Consider the following 19,916-nt stretch of genomic DNA (forward strand, 5'->3'; position numbering starts at 1 on the left):
ACCACAGGCAGACATGAGTGAGCCTGATTCCACTGCAGGTGGCCTTTACAGGCTTCAAAGGTACAAATCCCTTTGTCCAAGTTTCTGCTTCTGGGAAGGAGTACCCTGTGTTCTTTGCTAGTGATATTGGTGCTGACTTGGTCTGCAGAGCCAAGTTCCAAAATCAATGAGAGCTCAGACTCCCATCAGCTACGTGCAGAGCATGATTGGAGTTAAGAAAAGCTCAGAAAGCTGGATGCTTGTTAATATTAATCCCCTAATGGTTTATGAAGCTCAAAAGTATAAACAAGTGACACTTTATATTTTGCTACAGCAGTCTCCTGTCCTTGTTTAATATTGTTAGTGTAGAGTTTGTGTCCAAAATGGTGTTCAGTGACACCATCATCTGAATAAGGTCTTTCAGATGTGTCTGTCTGCATTAATAATGAGAATGCTTGCTCTCATTTTACAAAGGAACCATTTCTTTTAAATATAACCCCCTCCTTCCCACTCATTACAGACCTCTTTCATCCCTTTATCTAATGGCTGAAAATGCCTTTGTCTTCAAGTTGCTTCAATTATTAATGATTCAGTTGTATTCTTTTTGCCAATTGGTGCAGAGAGAACCTTGGAGCAAATGTGTATTAGCTATTCCATTTATTCTCTCTTCGTTCCTTCTGCAATCTTTTTTAATAGTGTTGTGCTCCTGGTTTTTCAGTTGCAGGTTCTGCACCATTGCTTTGGGGTTTTGCTCAAATATGAGAGCCATTGTGCCCCAAAGCCTCCCCATCACCAGGAGTGGCCCAGATTACAAAGTTGGGGAGGGAGCAATGTTGGTGCAGTGATGTGCTCTGCATCCTGCTGGTCCTACCTTGGGTTGTTGGGAAACCAACTGAAGGATGGAGAGAAGGCAGAATCAGTCAGTCCTGTGGTTGGGGTGAATGTTGCTGGGGGCTGGACCAGTTGCTCAGTCTGTGCACAGCTGTATTGTTAGAGAAACCAGGTGCCTGTGGGATAGGGCAACAGGATCCTCAGTCACCCTAGGGAGGGTGGCAGCATGGCCAGGCACTGTCTTTGGTACTCTTTTTATAAAAATAAGTGCATAAATAAATTGTCTGGCCTTCCTCAGTAGCCATTTTGTGTTGTTTAGTTTTTTGGGGGGTTTTTTGGTTTGGTTTTTTTTTTTTTTTATATCTCACCAAAGAATCATGTTTTCTTTTAATTAGCTCAGTGAGTTCCTCTCTTACCCACTCCCCCTACCCCCCCACTCCTGCCATTGATTTAGAATGTAATTGCATGCTTGCTTTATCCTCACAAATTACATACTGTGGTAGATTTTTATTGCTGTTTGGATTTCTGTACATCAGAGAAACCTGTCTGAAAACACATGCTTGACAAAGAAAGATGAGAAGAACGTTTTCCCAGACTCTCCCTTTGCTTATGTCTGGACTCCCCCCAGTTTGCCACTGTATTTCTTACTGGGCAAACCCCAAATTCTGGCATTTTTCCAGCTGAGACATTGCCACCGACAAAGAAGATGGAATAATTATCCCACTGTTTTAGTGACAGCATTCCCATTAGGAGAAATAAAAGTCTGATTTGTCTTTTTTTTGCCCACAGTAAGCCTTTTCCTGCCAAGCTTCTTACTCCTGATTTGTCCAGTTATGTGTCTGAGGCCTCATCTCTCAATATGCAGTTCAGTCCTTTTCTTTCTTATTTCCTGCTCATAGACTGGGGAGATGCTCTGCAGTATGCTGCAATGATCTTTGGTTTTAAAGATGCTTTCCTAAAGTCTGACAAGTTTCTCCTAATTGGGAGGCAACCCCAAATTTTAAAAGTGCAAAATCAGGAGGGAATGAGATTAATTTGTTGGGATTTGTAATTTAGAAGCTTTGGTCAATATGTTGCTACCAGCAACTACAACTACTGTTGTAGTTGAGCTGTTGTGCTGTAGGTGCTTGCAAACTACTTGTTAATTTTTTAGTTTTTTTCTAAAACTTTGCAGGGATAAGGTTTAGCTGCCTGATTTTCTAATTTTCCACAGCTTTGTGAGTGACTGTGATGTTTAATCTTTTCTGGGATCTGCTCCGAAACCTTCTTGAATCAGGGAGGATTCACAAAAATTCCTGAGCTGCATCTATCTTGTTTTTAGTGTTTCTTAAGCAGCTCTCTCCTATTCTGACCCAAGGTTCTGCTTCTTTTAAAAATTAATTGCATGCAGTATTTGCTTGCTGTTGATCTTAACTTGTGAAAACGGAAGCAAATGTTGAATATGTTGAATCATTCCCTTCTGTGCATCATCTTTGCCTCTCTGCTGAACCGTGACTTGCCCTGTCTGCTTTTCAGATTGCATTTAGTCTTTTTTGGTTGCTTTTTATGTTTATGTTCTCTGCTAACTGGAATTCATTTTGTTCCTTAGGCTTTTTTTTTTTTTTTTTTTTTTTTTTTTTTGTGCTGTCCCTTAGTTACATGATGTTTGTTTCTGGGTTCTGTATGAGTTTTATCTGAGATTTTTATATGACTTCTATATTTTTTATAGATGAAGTTTAGCATATTCTTCCTCTGTATTGGTAGAGTTTGTTGTTAAAGCTGCTTAAATCCCTTATTTCTGTCTTGTGGTTCTGTGTTTCTCAGGAGCCTTGCACAAAGGATAAACCCTTGTCTTTTGATCTGTCTGTGCCTTGTTCTTTTGTCTGCCAGTTCAAATGGAAATCTTCCAAACAAACCCAGATAGGATGGCAGAAGAGCCAAGACTGTCACTTTCTCTCCCCATGCCCACTTCTGCCTACTCACCTCCTACTTCCAGATCATATTTCCATAGGTGTCTTAGTCCTCTGACCCATAGGGTCCCTCGTCTGCTGAACAGTGCCATCCTGGGTTTTTGAACACCATGTAAACCAGTGTCTGGGTGGCTTACAGTAGTAAGAATTCCTGTAGCAGTTGTCAAAACAGCAGGAGAGGTTCCCCAATGAGTGGCAGTGCTGCCACTTGGACCTGTCATCTAAAATGCCATTGATCAAAGTAGCTCATCTAAAAGAAGGTGACGTCTCTTGAGGTATATCAGATAAGTCCCAAAGTCCTTCCTTGAGACAAAATTCCATTTCACCTAATGAGTCCCTTGTCTTCCGTCCTGTTCTAATGAAGCAGATTTGACTGTAATCAGGTTGTACCTCCTGAAAGTCTCCCTGCTGATGGCGATTGGATGTGGCACCCTTTGCTTCGTGCCCTCAGCTCATGGGCAGCTGAACAGTGCTGTCAAACAGCTCCTGCTGTCCACCCTGGAGGCAACTGCCTGCTGGGGATGAGGGGAGTAATTCTCATGTACAAAAAACATAAAAATCATTCTGGACAGCAGTGTGTGAGACCAGGGTGAATGAAATCCCAATCAGAGTCTCCAGTCATTAAACCCATTTCAGTCATCATGTAGCAGCTGCTGTGAACTCAGTGGAACTGTGGCTGACTTCAGTGTCTGTAAGCAATGAAGGGATAGGCTCATTATGTTAACCACAGGAAACCTGCTTTTATGGTGATTAAAACAAGAATCAATCACAAGTAGCAAATGAATTATCCTACAGTATCTTCTATGTTCATTTCACAGTAAATGCAGCAGTCAAAAATCTATTAAGAAGCGCTTTGCAATGGGGTCCTCTACAAAGAGGCTGTAACGCACCCCCTGCCTGCCCTCCTTGCCTTTATCTGAAGCTCTGCAATAATAAAGGGTAAAACAGAAGTTCTGATCCAAATGCACTGAAGTCAGAGAGGGCTTCAGGTGGTTTTAGCTGGGCTTTGTCTTAGAGGTCAAGGCGATGATGAATTATGGATGGGTTTACTGGAAGTCTGCAGTCTGGGAAGGACGCCTATTGGACAGGAACATCTCCTCACCAAGGACCTGGGTGCCCAAGTGGAAAGGGAATAAGCTGTTGCATTGTTAGTGCATGGTGCCACAGCTGTGCCCATGTGGGTCCAGCTGCCTGGTGGCAGCATTCTCATGAGGTGGCTTTTGTCACCTCTCCTTCGTGGTGAGGACAGAGCTGTTCTGGCTCAGCTGCTGGTAGCTCCTCTGTGGGTTTCTGCCTGGCTGCCTTCCTTATATAAAGTCCTGCTAAGTGAGAAGCTGTTCAGACCAATTCTGCTACATGTAACTACATGTTTCTGCAATTTCTGTTGCCGGTCTGGTTGGTCTTGCTGTCGAGGAAAAGCAGTAAGTTATTAAGCTTAACCAATTTAAAAAAAATACCTTCAAGGGAAGTGTGGGCATGGGAGAAAATAACCACCCAGCAGCTTTTAGGAGGGCACTGCTTAGCTTATATTTCTAATAAGTCATAGAATGTTAAAGGGTTGGAAGGGACCTCTAGAGATCATTTAAGTCCAACACCCCTGTCCAAGCAGGATCACGTAGGGCAGGCCACACAGGAATGCATCCAGGAGGGTTTTGAATGTCTTCAGAGAAGGAGACTCCACAACCTCCCTGGGCAGCCTCTGCCAGTGCTCCATCACCCTCACAGTATGAAAATGAAGGAGCAAATACCTTTTCTCTGAAAGGAATCCCAGATAACAGACCCAGTTCAGGAAAACCTCTTTTCAAAACTGTGTTTCACTACATGCTAACATCCCGCTGACTGAAACAGAACTTAAATGTTTCCTTACACATTGACCTAAATAGAAATAAGATTTTAACAGAAATACTGCCCAAAACCTATTATTAGAAAACCTATTATTAGATAAATTTGTGTACTTTACATAGCAGTTATCACTTTATCTACGTTTATCTACGTTTAAGGCTCTGCCAGCTCAGAGTTTTTATTTTAATTGTGTGTCGTGCAGAATCTGATTCACTAATGATTTGTGAATTTGCAGCATTTTATTTATAAATTTAATACAGAATAATAACTAAAGTTTCTGAGGTGGCGTATGACCTGGCAGTTAATTGTAAACCATTAGGCTACGTGGCTAAGGGAAATACAATCTGATGTTTGAATAAATTCTGTACAGTAGCTGTGATGTGTTACTGTAGGCAAGTTGTTGTCTTGATTCATCACCCCACTGGTAAGCCAGGCCAAAGAAAAGATGAATAGAAACAGTAGGGTTTGTATCTGCAGTATTTTCTTAGCCATAAGAGGTGTCATATGATGGAAAAACCCTTTGTATATCTCTAAGGTACACGTGGTATGATAGGCCTTTGTGTGGACATGCAGTGGGATGATGGCTGGGTGTTCTCAAGGGCTATCAGAGAACCTCTTGGTGAAGCTGAGGTTAAGGCTGGGGATGAGCTGGATAGTACCAACCCCTACATGGTCTCAGGATGTTTCTTTGTACAGGCAGAGGTGAAACAAGGAAGTCGATCATGGTTTTCGGCATTAACTAGTGGGTTTGGATCCTACAGTTTTAAGAACCTGGTTTTTAAGCTGTCATTTATGCAAGTGTGTTGGGCAATTGCTTTCCTTTGCAAGCAGAGAGCAAAGGGTAGGATTGCCCATAAAGACGGATGAAGCTGTGGAGGAAGGAGAGCCAGTGCAGGCAAGCAGAATAAATACCTCAGTCATAGAATCACAGAATGGTTTGGGTTAGAAGGGACCTTAAAAAACATGCAGTTCCAACCCCCCTGTGTAGGCAGGGACAACTTCCACTAGACCAGATTGCTTCAAGCTCCGTGCAACCTGGCCTTCAACACTTCCAGGGATGGGGCATCCACAGCTTCCCTGTGCAACATGTTCCAGTGTCTCATCACCCAAATAGTGAAGAATTTCTTCCTAATGTCTAACCTGAATCCCCCCTCTTCAGTTTAAAGCCATTACCCTTTGTCCTATCACTCCGTGCCCTTGTAAAAATTCCCTCCCCAGCTTTCCTGTAGCCCCTTCAGGTACTGGAAGGCCCCTGTAAGGTCTCCCTGGAGTCTCCTCTTCCCCAGGCTGAACAACCCCACCTCTCTCACCTTCTCCCCATAGCAGAGGTGCTCCAGCCCTCTGATCATCTTTGTGGCTTTCCTCTGGTCTTGCCCTAAGAGCTCCACGTCCTTCCTGTGCTGTGGGCTCCAGAGCTGAACGTAATGCTATCCAGATGACAGTCAGCATGTGTTGTTCAGGGCTTTGGCTTTTCTGTGTCTGTCATCTGTTTGGGGTGCTTTGGGAGGCAAGGGTTGTTAAGAGGCAGGTATCAAAAGAGGGAGGTCAAGGAAGGATGTGTGAAGAAGGGAGGGCAGTGATGGAAGTGAAAGGGAAGAGTGGGAAACCAATTGCACAGGAGTGAGAATAAAGCAGCATTTGAAAGGCAAGTGGATGGAGACAATGGAGCAAAGAGACAGGAACAGGTAGTGGCAAGGTGGTTTTGAGAACTGGGATTACAAAAGGCAGTTGGTTACCTTGTAACATCAAGGCAATGCCACAAACATTGTTTTAATATGTCAGTAGCCTTTGGCTTTTTCTGACACCCATAAATCTTAATTTTCATCCAGAAAAAAAAAAAATCAGTTTCTGAGAGACTGACAAAAACCTCATGTCATCCCACTTTTCTCTGGGGTGGTTGTGAATCCTGAGTGCATCACACAGCCTGGCGCTTGTGGTGATCATGGGAGCTGACTCCACCTTTTGTTAATATGTGAGGGAGGATTTGTAGGGAAAAATGGTATCTTTAGGTATACCAGAGGTTTAATTAGCATTTATGTTTTGACCAGTCTGTGCACCAACACTGCTCTGATAAGAGCAAATACTGTTCCATGAAAACTTGCCTTCCACTGTGACTTTAGACTGTTGTGGCTGTAACACCACAGCTGCCATTTATGTGGTAATGCAAAACTGTGCTCTTTAGCTCCCTGCAGGAAATAGAATTAAAGACAAAATGTAAATGGGAAAGAAGAAACTCCCCTCTCTCACCTACCTCTTTAAAACAGTAATGAATCTATTGTCAGCATTCCAGTGGCTCAGGACTGTCAGAGAGGAGCTTTGTCTTAGCTCATGTAATCTTTGAGCTTCCCAATAGTGTAGTGTTGACTGCGCAGGTTTGTCCCAGCCTCTGAAGACATTTTGCTTGTGGATGTGTGCAGCCCAGTGGTCTGGTTTTGTGGGAAGTACTGGCATGCTCAAGAGACATTGATTTCTGCAGGAGTGTTGATGCTCTTCACTGATTTCTGATATTGCAGGCTCAAGGAACCAACTGAAAATGGGAATTGTCTTCCAGGAGCAGTGGGGGAATCACTGTGCACAGTGTGTTGTTGGCAAGGCAGTTGCAGGCTGTGCTGGTGGGACACATCAGATGAGTTTAATGATGTTTCAGTCATTCTCTGAGACAGAGCTGCTTCTGTCATGTCAAAATTTCAAGCATGACTTCTTGCCCATTTTTTTCGTTTTCCTTTGTGGATGGATTTTGAGCTTGGGGTGCTTTGTCCAGCTGCCTCTGCCACTCCAGAGGCAGTGGGCTGGGCAAGTGGTGAGACTGGGCTGTGCCCTCCACGTGTCATGGTTTATTATGGGGTTATTATACCAAAGCTTGCTTTGCAGCTGTGACTAGTAACTATACCACATATGCATATGAGGTTTGGGGGCTAACAAACACTTTCCCTGAATTTTCCTTTCTTATTCTTTTGCCTTCACAGGTATCTAAGCTAGAAACCAAGGATTTCCTATGGAAACCCAAAAATACATCTATCTGGTAGCTTCAAATGGTTCTGCACAGAAGTGGTTGCTCTGAAAAGCAGGCCTGGGAGGATTCAAATACCCTGCTACTCTTCCAGCTTGATTTTGGTGACATGCTGGCACAGGGTGAAAATGAAATAGGAGATCCCTTTCTAGCTGTTCCTCATATCTATTATTTAGTTGAGGAGAGTCAGTGTGGATTCACAAAAGAGAGATCATGCCTGAAAATATCCATCTGACAGGTCTGAAACAAATAAGCTGAGGTAGGGGAAAGGGAGGACATAATTTGCCTGGGTTTTTTGAAGGTTCATTTATATAACTGTGCTGCACAGAAGCCTGTGGTGTGTCAGCTGCTGGGTTGATGGGTGTGAGGCAGATGCCCTGATAGCCAGTGTGAAGGGGGATGCCTTTGCATGGATGCTGGGGAAGGACACTGGGGTATCACCACTACAGGCCTGCTTTGTGGGCAGCCTAGGAGGAGGGAGAGGTGAGTCCTGTGAAGATGTTAAAATCTGCTGTGGATATGAAGCTTGGAGCATGGCTGGTGTGAAGGAAATGCAATTGAAAAGGCTGCTGAAAGGGTCTGTCTGCGTGAGGTGGGTAGATCAGCTCTGGCACCTAGTTCTGTGGTGGGGAGACTGAAAACAAAACCAGGGCCCCTCTGCATCCTGAAATGTTGTAACCTGCCTTGAAATCCTTTGCCCACAGAAGCTGCTAACTAAGCCTGCAGCTGTCCCTAACTCCTCCCCACCCTCCATCCTCTCCTTTATCAGTAACCATAGAGATGCAGACTGTGGCTCCAGCCTCAGCCCTCCTCACTGTGTAGCCCTACTGAAAGAGCTAATATACTGCATGCTTTTTCCCAGAATTAATTAATGCCCTTTTATTCTTACCCACCCCTTTTCAAGGAGAGGGGAGAAAATAGCAAGGTTGTTCCTCAAATGGATGATGAAATGGGACAGGCTGATGTTTATTACTGCTGCAGCAGAGCAGGTAATATTTACAGTCTGGTGAAACATCAGTCTCCCCTCAACCTCTCCAGCAGGCAGCCATCCCCAGCACTGTTACAAGTGGTAAGATAATAGCAAATAAAAATTCCCTGTTCCAGGGCTATTTTTACCAGAGTGGTTCAGTTTCTGTTCAGTAGGCTTATTCCTCTTAATGTACCTCACTGATGATACTGGATGCTATTTTAGAAATTTCGAAAAATGTTCACCCAGTCTTTGCTAAAAAGAAGCAATCAACCCCCGAGTCCTTTGTTAAAGGCTGGTTACAAGATTTCAGCAGTGGTTTGGATGGAAAGAGCTGAGGCTCCTGGAGGGTCTCCCAGCCTGGCTTGGCAACAGAGATTGTGCATGACCTTGGACAAGCTCAAGACCCTTAACTGTTTTCTTTTTTTTTTTTTAATTATTATTATTCTGAAAATCTCTCTTGTGCTTTGGATCTTCTAAATATTCTGTTACAATGGAAGCTATCTCCTTCTTTGCCCAGCTGTAGGTTTTTGGTGCCCTCGTACAGTACAGTAATGAAACTGAATGCCCTGTCTTGAATGAATGTCAGCTTTAAAGAGAAAAGAACATTCCAGATCTTTTAGAGTTTGGACTAGGCTTCAGCCACAGACTTACCTCCTTCTTTCTCTAAATGTCTTTATTCCTCTTTGTGCTGAAAATGCACAATGTAGCATGAATTCATAATTTAAACATTTCCAGGACCCTGACTTGTCAGCTGTTTGTGTTTTCTTTTTGCTCACAAGCATTTCTGTTTCACTGCTTTGGGGTGCATCAGATTTAAGTTATGATGTTGCTTTATGGCTGATCCTGCTTTCCTGGCTGAGCCAAGATAACAGGAGGTTAAATCTCAGGCAGGGCTAAATGTTCTTTCTGTTCCAGCATCTGCCTGGATTAGGACCTTCATCCCTGTCTCCTTCTTGGCCTTTTGTCTTGTCAGAAATGATTTTATGGGAATATGAAAAGAGTAGGCAGAGTGAAGGCAATGTGGATGGGTGCTGAAGATTTGTTCGTGGGCTCCAGTGTGTGGGAAACAGCCTGGATATAAGTATCAGCCCCATGTGAGCTCCATCAGGAACATCTGAGAGAAATTGCAAGACAGTTTTCAGGGCTTCTTACTGCCCCTCCACCATCCCAACTCTCCATGGTCGTGTATCTGGGACTTCTTAGATCTCCTGGTTGCTTGGGTGAAGGAGTGGCTGGTGGAGGGAAGCTGTAGAAACAAAGGGGAGATGGTAGCAGTGGTGTGAACCAAGCTCTGACTGTTAAATGGTGGAGCTGAGGAAGACAAGGGCAGAATCAGAGTTTCCTTGGTTTCTGCAAAGGATGAGCTCTGCAGTGGGAGGTTTGGCAGCAGCAGGCACCCCTTCTGATGAGTCACAGGAGGCTTTCTCAGAGGAAAGGTCTAAAAACTGCTCTAGGACTGTTCTTGCTCATTGTTTCCATTCCTTCTGAAGGCCTTTTTGCTGCCTTGCAGTGCCTGCTCCACCATCATCCTTGTCTCCTAAAGGCTTTCTTGGGGGGCTGCCTTCCTCCATTTCCTCGTCCTCCTCATTGCTGTGATGGTTTAGAGTGGGAGAAAACTGTCAGGTCAGGACAGATGCATGAGGATCTGTTAACAGAATGAGGGTGAATGCAAAATTTGATGGATAGGTGAAAAGTCATCTTCTCCAGGTTGTTGCGGGGCAAGGCAGAAAGAAATCTATTCCCTGTGCATCTATCTACTCCCAAAGATTTGGGAGAGAAGCCCTGGAAAATCCATGGAAGATTTGTTACTCCTTCCTGCAATCCCCGTGTACCTCTCAAAGGTAAGTGGGGTTTGGAGGTTGGACCTCTCCCAAACTTTGTGGTAGGGAGCTGTTTCCTTCTCCCATTGACACCTTTCCCTCTCAAGGACTCTGCTGTCACTAGGACTGTGAAACACCAGCTTGCCATTGGGAAGGGGATCTAGTTAGCTTGCGAGTCCTGATTGCAGGGCTGTGTAAGCTTGTCTTCAGCTTTTAGGAATATGGTTGGGCTCACTGGTTTCTCTTGGCTGCTCCTTTGCTGTTTAAGGCATTTCATTACAAACTTACAGTGCTCGAAAGCAAACCTGCAACTTTTTCTCACCTTCAAGTTCTTTTTAAAAAGAAGATTCCTTCATGTTCTTCTACCCCTTCTCTGCTGCCCTTCCCCAGTTGTGCCGTGTCTTCTCCCAAAACACTGGGTGATTTCCCAGTTCCCAAGTCCTACTCAGATTAACAGTTCTCTGGAGAAAGCCTTGGAACAGGGGGGTGAGATCAAGGCAGGTGTGACAGCTGAAGAGAGGCGGTAAAACTGGACCCCTCACATCACCTCATTTGTGAGCTGAACCGTGCGGCAACCCTTCTTCCTCTCCTTTATGATTCCTGGAGGGTGTCTGCTCATCCCTACGGTCCTGCAGCACTTCCTCCCTGTTCCTGGCTTTCTTTCCCATTGGTGTGAATGAGCAAAGGCAGGGCTCGAATAACAACAGCACAGGCGAGCTGGTTCCAACATGTGAACAGGAGTACTAGATAGCAAAAATAAAGGGGGAGAGCGAATCCCCCTCCTAATCCGTAATGCAGAAAATGCTAAATCCCTCCAGACCTCCTTTTCAGTGTGCACCCTCCCTAAAACCTGCTCAGGATTTGGATCGTCATCGTGGGGGGAAACGGGTGCGCTGCTGCCTGTGTGCAGTGCGTGCCTGCCTGTGTTTGGCAGCAGCACAAAAGAGACCAATTGATGATATTCATGGGATTAAAGGCCTGATTCCTAGGGACACACTTGGTTGGATGCAATTAAAATGCCTGTCAGGCATTTGATACCAGCAGCCCCTTGACAAACTGCTCCAGCAACCGCGAGGTGCAGCATCCTATTGTAAGTGGGTGATGGCGGAGCCGTCTGGTTTGTCATCATTCTGGAAATTTCTGTGGCCAGTGAACTCCCTCTTCCTCTCCCACTCACCCTCTTTTCCTTTTCACCACTGCGGGGACTTCTTCTAATTTGCAGTTTTCCTTTTCCTGACGTACGCATGGAAGATAGGAGCTGGTGGCTTGCAGACTGTGTCTGTCTGGAGATAGGCAGCGAGCCGATGGATAACAACACTCCCTATTTAAGGGAGCCTATTTAAGGATAGGCTTTTGTGGTGTGGCAGCATATGAGCTGGTAATGATTTTCTTTTAAAAATGTCACCTTTGCTTGCTTCTTGAGGGTTTGAAAGAGTTATACCTTTATGCTGTAGCTTTGTGGGTTTAATCTGCTGTCGATTAAATTCTGTGGCTGTGCACGCTGGATGAATTTAAATGTGTAGGTAATAAACTTGTTTGGTTTTGTTTGTAGATGTATTTGGTGCATACATATTGTATATTATAGGCACGCAGCCTTTATACACACGTACTTGTGTGGATATGTTTATGCATCTATGCCTTTGTGTAATAGAAAAAACTACTTTTCTCATACCTAAAAACTGTTTTTCAGAAAATATCAGGTATTTTCAGATTTCCACCCCCTGCTTTTCTTTTATATTAACAGATTCACCATCATATAGTCTTGGACCTGACACACTGACTGGAATCTGCTTGTTCACAGATCACAAAGGTAGGACACCTCTCTATTTGGATGGGATTTTGGCAATGTGGGAATGAATGTCAAGCAGGGTGTGGGCTGTTCTTTGTTTTGGTATTTTTTCTGATTTTGTTTTTATTTTATTTAAACGGTGGTTGTTACTCTTGGTTTTGTCGAAGTGTGTTTTGCTTGCAGCTTTGTGTGGATTTGGGGATTGTTTTGGCAGGCACTGTAAAGTTATTGATGTGTACGCCTATGCTCTAGCTGTTTAATCAGTCCTTTCAGCTGCTGCAGCTACCAAGGGGCAAGTGCCTGCCTATTGTCTTGGGTTAGTAAAGCCAGGGCATGGAAAAGCCTCCAGCCCTGTCAGGGGTTGGGGTTTTCTTCAGATGGATTTCAGCATCAGCAAGAACAGGGTTAAACTCCCTGGCTTGCTCAGAGCAGGTACAATCTATCACAGCACACAGCAGAAAGCATAGTGGTGGTTTCATACTGGATCGCTTTCATGGAGGAGGGAAACTTCTTTTAACCCCTTCACTGCTGCCCAAACCCACATTTTTCTCAGCATGGGTTTTTTCTGCACAGTAGCCTGGCAGGGAGGGGCAGGGCTGGAAGAACATGTGTCTGATGGCTTCTTGACACCATAAATTATTTCTGTGTATAAAAATGAAGCCCACAGACTGTTTTTTGTTGGGTTTTTTTGACAGTGTCATTGCTTGTTCCCAAGAGAAGTAATTTATTATCCTTTTTTGCACTAATATCTTTTGGCTTTGGTTGCATTAACCCCTTGATGCTGTAAAGGAATCGGTGAGATAAAACAATGCAGAACAAAAGACATTAAGTGACTTTCTTTGTATCAAACACAGATGTCTCAAATGCTTCTGGAATACAGATCTCATTGATTTCCAGTGGGCACTGTGCTCTTAAAAAAAGGTTAAAGGAGGAAAAAAGCTAGGCAGGACTGAAAATCCACCTTAGTGGAGAGAGGGAAAGGTATAAACCTCTCACATTAACTTCCAAACCAGACTTCATCATGTGTTGTTCTTCCCAGGTGTCCTATGGCTGATCATACTTCTTAGCTCTGCACTTAGACCTGAAGGGAACGTGTGTATTTGTAGGGCAGCAGTAAAAACCTACATGTGTCTTTAGTCTGAAGTTTCACAGTGCCTTCTGAAAACCAGAATTAAAAAGGTCAGAAATTCTTCAGGAAAAGCAGTTATGTTTCTGGCCTGAGTAAACGAGGAGTAATGAGAACTGTGTGAGAAAGCCTACTCTCCTGAAATGGGCAGGCTGTACCCCAGCCAGGAACCCCAAACCAGAATGTCAGTGCTGGCAAGGATGTGGGCCACTGCCAGCAGCAATCCATCCCTCTGAAATGCAATGAATAATCAATATCACTGCAATAAATTGCTAAGGCTGACTGAGAGCTGCTGTTTCCTGGGGGAAATAATTTGTTCAATTTCTCAGGATATTCTCTTTCCTGTTTTTCTTACATACAATTCTATTCCTAGTTGTCCTCTTCTACACATCTTTCTGTTCCCTTGGCCCTTGGATTTTTTCTGGTTTTGGCAGGAGTCTTCTTACCTTAATAAATTTTTCTGGCTAAATAAACTTCTTCAGAGGAATGCTGTACTTGTTAGTTTTTCTTAGTTGCTTTTAATACTGTTTCCTCCTGGTATCCATTATCACTAGACTCGTTGAAATAGAAAAACCTCAAGTACATAGTGTATAAAATGCTTTAATTGTTGGAAAAAATGCATTCAGCAATCTATTTTTAGCTATGAGCAAGTCCCTTCTCTTCCCTCTACTTTTAATTTCACTTCCATTATCCAAGGGCAACAAGCCAAACTGCAGTCTCATCTGATTTCATTAAAGTTTTGCAAACCCTGTCTCAAGGACTAACGCTGTTTGCTGGGCTCGATGTCAAAATCCAAGGTTTTGCTGCAGCAGTGGGGAAATTTGGAAAGATCTCTTGCCCACAGAAGTGATGGCATTGTTAGCAGATGAGTAGAATTGCCTGGTTTTTACACTATCATTGGATAATGAGTCCAATTTTTGACAACATGATCCCTGATTTTCATCTCCTATGGAAATGTCTCTTACGTCCTGTGCACAGCATTTTATCAGTCCTCTCTGGTCTCCTAAAAACAAAATCTGACAACTATTTGTTAATAAATCAGAGCTGGTGAGGAGAATTTTTTTTTTTAAATAAGCAATGCATGTATGTTTCTTACACCTCATTTATCAGCCATTTTAACCTCCTCCTTTGATCCAGGCTTTTAAGATTTATGTTATGAATCATTCCTTCTGGCTGCAAAGAAGCAAATGAGGTGTTATGCAGGAAAAAAATGGAAATTATTTCAAACAATATCATTTTCTTGAAGTGTAGTGGTAAGGGGCACTTATTCTGTAAGAAGAAAATTAATTGAGCAGGACTTAAAAATCCTGTGGCCTCAGGGGTAGCATACGGTGGCGTGGCATATCAAAGGAAAAACATTCTGTTAGCTGATACAAAAAGGCCACAGAAGCCATAGCATGCAGTGGCAATCCAACACAATCAGGTGTGTTGGGTTGCAGTTTGTGGACTCCAGGATGTGCACCCAGAGTGATGTGGTGGTTGGTGCTTGCCTTCATTTAAACAAATGACTTGGTGAGCAGATGTGCCACAGGCACGCAGGAGCCAGCTGGGATGTCAGTTCCTCCCCAGGGCTTTCCTGTGGGGAGCAGCATGAGGAGCAAGTTTGGGCCCCCCTGTGTCTGCCCCCCTTCTGAGATCATCACCTGGTTTTTAACCCCACTTGTTAGCTGGCACTCTCTTAGCAAGTGCAATGGTGGTGAGGAGGTTTCTTTATGGTCTCAACATCCTCAGTATGCTAACTAGGAGTAGATCATGTTTTCTTGTCCTATGGTATGGTTACATGAAACAAGTATTTTTTTTTTTGAGCTTCAAACTCACTTTCCTGTTGTTGATTTGTGTTTTGTTCTTGATGAAGAATTCTCAGTGAAGATTTTCCTGCTGTTCAATTGATTGGAGAAACTATCTCCAAGGCAGATTTTTCAGTGGCAAAAAAGGGTCCTCTGGCTTTCCTGTCATTTGAGACACTGAGAGTGGTCACTGTGTCTTCTTCTGGATGTCTCTTTTCATGTGACTTGTAGGAAGACAGTGATCTCTACTTCTGCACCAAAGCAGGCTGAAATTGGTTAAAGAACCCAAGAATTATTAGCTGGGGAGAATGTAACCCACACAAGACTGTTTTTTTCATTTCTTCTGTTTTTCATTTCTAGTAAGTAAATACGTTTCTGTCCTATGCTCCCTGTCAAGCTGTATTTAAATATTAAGAGTCAGGAACAGTTAACAGAAGTTTGATGTAGTGATTTTAGGAAGGGCCTGTCAAGAAACTAACCTGTCAAGAAACTAACTATCAAAGTGCTGAAATGCAGTAGAGGATGAATTGAACCAGGAGCTCAGTTCACATGACATCAGTTGGAGGAAGAAGTGATTAGATGCAGGCCTGTGGCTCCTGTGAAGGGCTGTCAGCTGCCAGGTTAATTTCTGAAAGCTTGCATCCTCCTTATTGTCCTTATTTTCTTTGTCTGTAAAGCAGACAAAGAAATGCCAATGTATTCCTCAGTGGGTGTATTCATCAGCTTCTCAGAATGCCCGAGATCCCTGAGTTCCAGAGGATGCTGCATACGTGCAAGATTTGATCATGAGACTTAGTACAGTGGCTTTTGTCTTGGCTGCAGTGACAAAGGGGGCTGTGGTCTTACTGTAGTAACAGTACTAATAAAAAGGTTAGAAAACATTTAATAAAATACTGGATTTTTCCTGCCTTCAGCCATCAACTTAACTCTTTCCTCTGGTGGACCTGTTTGCTGTATCAAATGATGTTGTGATTGTACAGTCTGCAATGGCTTTTAACATGGTAATGAATTAATTCCAATCAATTCACCTGTCCCATTTCATACAGGAGGTGACTCTTTCCTGATGGACACTTACACTGCCTACCAGAGCTGGGAAATGCAGAAGAGACTGTGTTGCCAGTAGCATGCTAGGGAAAAAAAAAACCTCCATAGCAGCAGTGCTGCTGACTCATGCTTTACAAACCTGGAACAATCCCTGAAAGTCTGGAGGTGCAGATTAACTTCCTCTCCATGTCCTGGGCAGGGGACAAATCATTGTATTATTTGCCACCAAGTGAAGCCTCTCGATAGTTACGAACGGCTGCGTTTTCACTGACGTTTTATGGAGTGAGTTAGCATGGAGCTCATGAGAAATCATGGGCAATTTATTTTAATACAAGGGGTGTCAGTCAGTGCTAAATCACAGGCGCTGTTTACATGTGTTTTCTGAGTCATCCTGGTTCTTTGATAGGGTGATTTTTTTTCAGTATGTGTGGTTAGTAAATTGTGTTAATCTTTTCTTTTTCTTACTTTGTATTTGCTCTTAAACATGCGACTCTGTGCCTTCATTGCAGTGGCCTGGCTGGTGGGTTGGCACTAGGCTCCTCTGTAGTGACTTAATGCAATATAAACCCAGTCTGCAACGATTCAAGATGTCTGATACCTGTACTGATAACCTGCTCTTAGGTACTGCTGCAGTCCAGGTGCATGGCAGGTAGCAGGTCTGTGTGCCAGACCTCATCCTGGGGCAGCAGCAGCTGTAATCCTGGCTGGCCGTGAAGGTGCTCAGCTGCCCTCAGGATCAGCTCTGCAGTCTGGACAGGTCCCCATGCTGCTCCAGTGACCTCCCCATACTCTGACTGTTGTGTCTTTCCAGAGTTCACAGGACATTAGAAAAGCACATGCTTCATTTTTAGGGGAAACAAAAGTGCAGCTGAATGTGCTGTGCAGTGAGCTGCTCACTAGTAACATGTGCTCTGCTAGAGCCAGCATCCAGCTCCTACACTGGGTGCTCTGAGTCTCTAAAGGACATGATAGCAGTTGAGTAATCTTTCAGCAACATGATGATAAAACTAAAGGAACATTAGGTGCCAAGGAATGTGTCAAGATTGCACTGATAACATTTTCATTGTTTGTCATTGGCACGCTAAGATAGAAGTTAAAGCAACGAATTGGGATGCTCAGTAATGTGCTGAATGCCCTCAAAGATGGAAATGTGAGATGTAAAACCATAATCTCCCTTACTCTATAGCCCTATACATATAGCAAAGGGGCCTCTTTCTCTTTCCAGATCCACTGGGATCTGCAGAGGTTGGAGCTCTCAGTGCTTGGTGCTGTGGGTTTGCTGTGCTCCAGGCTGCTGGTAATGTTCCCCTGAGCAGGAGCTTGCTTTCTTCTTGGATGGATGTGTGTTGCCTGGGAGAATTGAACCATCTTCCTTGGAAATTTGCTACGAAGTCCTGCTGTGATACACTGAAGCATATTAATAACAAAATAAGAATCGTTGCTGTTATTTCTAGTGGCGGTGTTATGTAGCAAATGGTAAGCACAGCAGTGTTTGTAAGGGCAGCTGTGAGACACAGAATTGCTTACAGCAGCAACCTTTCCTCCAAAGCACACAAAATACCCAGAGTATTTAAATGAATGTGCTTATTCCTAGGTTTGTTGTATTAAATGCCCATTAGTAAAAATGTCTTTCAGCAAACACTTGTGGAAGTAACTGTGAAAAGGTAAATTCAAGGCTGACGTGTATGCAACTACTAAAAGTAGTTTTACAATTGTATTACTAGCCTGCATGCCTAGAAACTTTAAATACCAGTGTGTGCATTTACTCACAAGGAGGAAACTTGAGCACTTTAGTGATGAATTATAGAACAGAAGGGATGGAAACCATGCTCCATGATACAAGTAATGCATCCATGTGACTCTCAAACAGTATACAAACCAAGGATAACTCCCTGAAAGAAGTCATCAAAGAATGTTTGGATAAAAATTTAAAAAATAGGGAGTTGTCTGTGGCTGCATCACAGACAAAAGAGGCAGTGTTGTTCTGCACTGTTGTCTCCACTCAGTCTGCTGTGTGCCCTGGGTGTCCTGGTTGCCTGGGGTGGGTGTAAGGGCAGGGTAGTCAGAGACTGTGATCTCCACAGACCTTTCAGTGGCTGTAGAGCCCTCAGTACAGTGGGACTGGGACGATTCTGGGGAGGTTTTTTGTGAGTGCATTGTTGTTTTGGTGGAAACCTGTTATTTTTTTTTTGTTCTTATCTGGTACCTGTCAGCCCAGAGTGCTGTTTACAAATCTACCTGAGACCCTGCCTGTTTTCTGTGCTGTCATTCCTCGTTCATGCATTTTTGCAGGAAATGCAATGTCTTTAATTCTATGCAGCATATTGAATGCAGGGATCAAGGGCAGAAGGTTGCATGAGGGAAACCTGGGCCTTGGGAGCTCTTCTCCTGACATCAGTTTGAGACATGTAGCAACAAAACTGTCTGTTTTGTCCTTTTTTTCCTTTGGGTTTGTTTATTTATTCGGTTACTTCTAATTTTCCCTCTGCCAGTTGTAAGGTGATCTGTGGGGGGAAGACCTTTGCACCTTCTGCTGCTAATGTTGAAAAGAGGGCTTTTGGAGGCTGAGGGCTATTGCAGTGTCCTTTATAGGCAGCTTGACCCATGATTGTGGTTCTGTTCCAGAGACATCTTGAGCACTAGAGCCACCTCACTTACCTTTTGGGTTATGATTTGAGACTGTTGTGTCTGTTCTACACAATGCTTCTTGGTTGGGTAACCTCAAACTCATTTTTTTTGCTCTTCATCTGTTAAAGGTCCAGCAGGGCAGACATAAGGATTCCGCCATGGTGTCAGCTTTGCAAAACATTTGATTTTTTTCCCCCCTAAAATATCAATCTGTGATCAAAAATGGAGAAAAGCAGTGAGACTTGAGGAAGGGGATACAGTCCAGTAACTGCATCTGGAACCCCACAGTCACCTGCATTTTGTTAGTGTTTTCCAGAGCTCTCTTTATTATTAGGAGTCATTGTAACACTGTCTTGACCTATAAAATTCCTTTCTGCAGTAACTATATGGGCAGGAGAAGTACCAAAACTTCCTCCTAGTATCACTGAAGGAGTAGCTGGAGTTAGAAATATTTTTATGAGGTCTCTTGGAATAAGTTATTCCTGGAAAAAAGTAGTCCTGGAAGCATTCAGCTTCTTTCTCTAACCAAGTATGAATTTGGCAGTTGTGTGTGTGTGTGTAATCATATGTAATACTGAGAAGCAGACTTTAAATCCACAGTATTAAGGGGAAAGAAAAAGGAGTGTACCTTCTTTCCCTCACCCAGAATTTGATGCAGTTTATGAAACCCAGGTTTTGGGCTGCATTTATTTTTTAGCTTTCTATCTCTGTCAAAGGGGAGACATTTGTTTCTATCTCATCATGCAGAAAGGTTACTTAGGTGTTCCCAAATGCTGTTACTGAAGCAAAACTGATAAAATAATTTCAAAAATACTCTTTCTGGGCCTAATCCAACGTCTATGGAATTCAACTGTTGTCTTGGAAAGCCTTAGGCTAGACTTCCAGTGCAGGGTCATCCCAGATGTGAGCATCTCCTTCCTACCTGTTCTGTTACTAAATGTCAGGAGTGGCCCAACAAGGGGCTCACAAGCATTCTGCCAAAAAAAAGTGTTGCCACCTTTGGATTCAGTTGATGTTACAGTGCTCTTACTCTGTCTCACAGTTATGCTCCCTTTCCACTTAAAGCAAGGGAAAGAAATAGTTGTATGATAAACTTTGTCATGGGAAATAAGTCATATATTCTCACAGAATCACAGAGTGG

The 19,916-nt window shown here is 43.5% G+C and overlaps 1 protein-coding gene across 43 annotated transcripts in view; it reads left to right on the forward strand.

Annotated features, from left to right (window-relative positions):
• The window catches only part of MAP2 (microtubule associated protein 2), a 223,989-nt gene that overhangs the window by 78,757 nt on the left and 125,316 nt on the right, over positions 1-19,916 (forward strand). For 31 of the 43 annotated variants that reach the window (XM_071746807.1, XM_071746829.1, XM_071746843.1 and 28 more), the window contains one exon: positions 12,146-12,211. The exons of 4 other annotated variants lie outside the window; for them this stretch is intronic. The gene's annotated coding sequence lies outside the window, so the exon portion shown is untranslated. Of the gene's footprint in view, positions 1-11,257; positions 11,780-12,145; positions 12,212-19,916 lie in introns of those variants that run through there. 8 more of the 43 variants (XM_071746828.1, XM_071746830.1, XM_071746823.1 and 5 more) reach the window with 8 other exon arrangements.

This window comes from Heliangelus exortis, chromosome 6 (assembly GCF_036169615.1).
Source record: "Heliangelus exortis chromosome 6, bHelExo1.hap1, whole genome shotgun sequence".
Classification (NCBI taxonomy): domain Eukaryota; kingdom Metazoa; phylum Chordata; class Aves; order Apodiformes; family Trochilidae; genus Heliangelus; species Heliangelus exortis.